The following is a 3,311-nucleotide window of genomic DNA, read 5'->3' as shown; positions in this document are numbered from 1 at the left end:
GGGAAAAAATTAGCATAAATTTAAAAAATATTATGGCCAAGAAAATTTTAGGTCTTTGATTCAAAAGGATATTTCTTTTTTAATTTTTTCTCCAACACAGAGATATTTTGATTCACATCCTTTGAAGGCTTTGCTTTCAGAAGAACTGCCCAGATAAAAACCAACCATCCCTCTCACGGACGAGTGTGGAAAAAGAAGGAATTTAGGAAAAATAAGCGTGGTGAGGAGGGAAAGAGTTGTAGAGGGAATTGAATTTTGCATGCGTAAATCTGCCAATCACAGCACAGCTGGCCAAGGACAAAGGACAATAATAGATGGAGAGATGATGGAATCCAAAGAAAAACTTTTAAAACCACATTTATGAGAATGAAGCCTACTAAGGGGATGGACAAATGTCCAGGGCTTCAAAAATGACTTTCCTTAAGGTTTTCTCTGTAAGCTCTGAAATTATCTCTGGGCAATGGCTGAGAAGTCTCTATCTCTTTATTTCCTTTCTTTGGGGTGGTTGGTAGAGGATGCAGCTTGAAGTTTTCTTTCTCTTCCCTTCATGAGACAGGAGTGGTAGCAGATGAAGTAACTTAGCTAAGGCAAAGCCAGGTTTGTCTTTCTGATTTAGATTCTGTGAGTAGAACGGACTGCATATGGAGAGACAGAGAAAGGAACAGGTACAATATAAAAATGCAAAGACCCTTGGGATAGAGTTTCCTTGGTTTAAGTTTCTTTGATCCTGGAGCTGGAGGTGTGAATTCTTGTGCAGGTGATTTATTGAGGTGAGTGTAAGAGTGGGGTTCTCTTAGGGGAAAACATGGGCAAGGGATGTGAATTCAGTAGGGTGAGGCAGGAAAATTGGTTAAGTAAGTAGGTGAGCCTAACTTCATGCCTAATCTCATGGAGATTTCTGGAGTATGAATTGTACCACAGAGTAATTCCCACCTTGAGGTCAAGGATAGCCAATTTGTACCTAATGTCAGAGGCTGAAGTCATGAGCTGCAGACCATTCCCAGGGAGTGGATGAATACCCTGCTTACCTCCTCCCTACCTGCCCACAAGTTAAGTGACTTCTGTTGTCCAAGGTCAATTAAAGTAGGGGACAACTCCGGGTCAGTAGCAATCAATATGGCAGCTGAGGGATGGGTAAAATGGCCCATTAAAGAGGTTTTGGGTGGGGCACCAATTCCTACTCCCACATATGCTAAGATTTGATCATTTAGAAGTAATGACTAGGTCTCTCAGTATTGGGTACAATGAAGGGGTCACTAGGGTTGGGATGAGGGTAGACAATGTCTTATAAGTAGTTGACTCCTGGCATGGGATTGAATCAAAGGAAGCTCTATTCCATCCAAACCTAGTGTCTCCCTTCCTCACCTATCTATGTACATGGAATATTTCCCTTTCTCGCCTATCTATGTACATGGAATACCGGAATTAGATCATTTATTTGGAGTATTTATTTTTTCAGGTAACATAATTAAATATGCATTGAAAAGCAGTAGACAGTATTACTAACATTACTCTTCAGATGTAGGTCCTAGAAATATTTTGACTCTCTAGATGTAAATGTATTTTCTTTCTTTTCCAAAATAAGAAAACAATGTGTTTTCATGTTTCCTTTAGTTGGGAGAAAAGTTAATTCCATTTTATTTGTTTCTGCTCCTTTACTAAGTTTATTCTATTTTATACTTGTAAAGTAATATGAAGAAAAATTCTATTTCAGATAACTAATTGCAGCCACATTCACGTATTTCACTGATACTAAGGTGAATGTTTTCCCACACTTTACTATTTCCAAAATCAGAATGGATGCTGCCCTTTACTATCCCTTTGCATCAGGTGAAAGTCAGAACCTAGCAGCATTACCTGTACTTATAAAAACTTGGTTACCACTTCATTTGTTTTATGTACAATGTTGTTACTATCTGGTTTCTGTTTAATTGCCATCAATAATTTGGTCTTAAAATATCTTGAAGGCAGAAATGCAGAAGGATAAGGCTTTGGGATATTAATGTGATATTAATGAAGCATATGTTTGATGTTGGAGGAATGAATGCAATTCCACATTTTCTTGCAAAGCTACAGCAAGGGCTTTATGTTAATAAGAAAGGAAGCTACTCACAGGTAAAGCAGTTAGGTTTTGTTACCAAGGCACAAGCAAAAACATTATCTATCCTGTGCCAACCAGTGCAACTGAACTCAGGAGAAACAGTCACATCCTCTGAAATATGTAAAAATGAATAAACTGATAAGCTGATGTGACTGATTTGTGGGTTGCTCAGGACTAACATAAAGGTATTTTGATGTAGTTTAGCTGGCAGTCTGTTTTTTAAAGGTTTTATCAGTACATTTACATTTTACAATGAATAGGGACTAACGTTTCATAAAACATGGTGCTAGTCAACAGCATAGTCGATCTTATGCAAAATTATTTTGGAAAACAACTTGAGGCGTTGATGAAACCTGGATGATGAAACCATCAGGGTCATATCTGAAGTCAACAAAGTTAGGTTTATTAGTTTGCTGCAGCAAAGGGAGAATAGAACTCAGAGGAAGCCTTGGAGAATCTCAGTAAGGGGGATTGAAGGAAGGTTTCTGATGGAGTTAGGGCTTTGGATGAATTTAAGGAGAAATTAGTAAAGCAGAGATTTGCTCTAGATTAAATGCTGTCAAGAGATTAGGGCAAATTTCATCTAGAAGGCAGAAAAATTAAAGTGAAGTTAAGGTTGTCATTGGCAAAAAAAAAAAAAAAAAAAAAAAAAACAAAGAACCAACACTAGTTACTCACATTCATCAAAAGAGGGTGTCTAGTCATTGTGGTTGTGGAGTAAACTTGTCTCTGTCACATTGCAAACATGATCATCATGTGAATTTATCTAAATATTACTTATATTTAATTGAGAACATCATGGCCTGGTTGCCAGTGGGGCCATTGTAGTACAATATGTGAAAAATTCAGTGGATTGGAGTTGAAAGCCTGGGTTAAAAGCCACACATCTTTTGGGTGTGGGATTTGTTCAGTTTTCATAAACTTTCTGAACTTCAGTGTCTTTAACTGTAAAGTGGATCTACTAATAAACATTTGAAGTGGTTGGTGAGAAGATAAGATGGAAATGCAAATACTGATGACAATAGTAAGCAATTAAAAATGTGTTGAAAACTTAGTGATGCATGCCTGTAGTCCCAGCTACACAGGAGACAGAGGCTTGAGTTTAGGAATTTGAAGAAGCTGTGAGCTATGATCACACCGCTGCACTCCAGCCTGGGTGACAGAGCAAGACCCATTTTCTTAAAAAAAAAAAAAAAAAAAAAAAAAAAAA

The 3,311-nt window shown here is 37.5% G+C and overlaps 1 long non-coding RNA gene across 1 annotated transcript in view; it reads left to right on the top strand.

Annotated features, from left to right (window-relative positions):
- Positions 1–110: 110 nt before the first annotated feature.
- LOC108527691 (uncharacterized) overlaps positions 111–3,311 on the top strand; it is an 18,029-nt gene continuing 14,828 nt past the window's right edge. Inside the window, exon 1 of the long non-coding RNA XR_001884896.1 lies at positions 111–220. This is a non-coding gene — a long non-coding RNA (uncharacterized LOC108527691). The remainder of the gene's footprint in view (positions 221–3,311) is intronic.

The sequence above is a fragment of the Rhinopithecus bieti genome, unplaced genomic scaffold (genome assembly GCF_001698545.2).
Source record: "Rhinopithecus bieti isolate Rb0 unplaced genomic scaffold, ASM169854v2 scaffold_8, whole genome shotgun sequence".
NCBI classification, from domain to species: Eukaryota; Metazoa; Chordata; class Mammalia; order Primates; family Cercopithecidae; genus Rhinopithecus; species Rhinopithecus bieti.
This window is presented reverse-complemented; position numbering and strand designations above follow the sequence as displayed.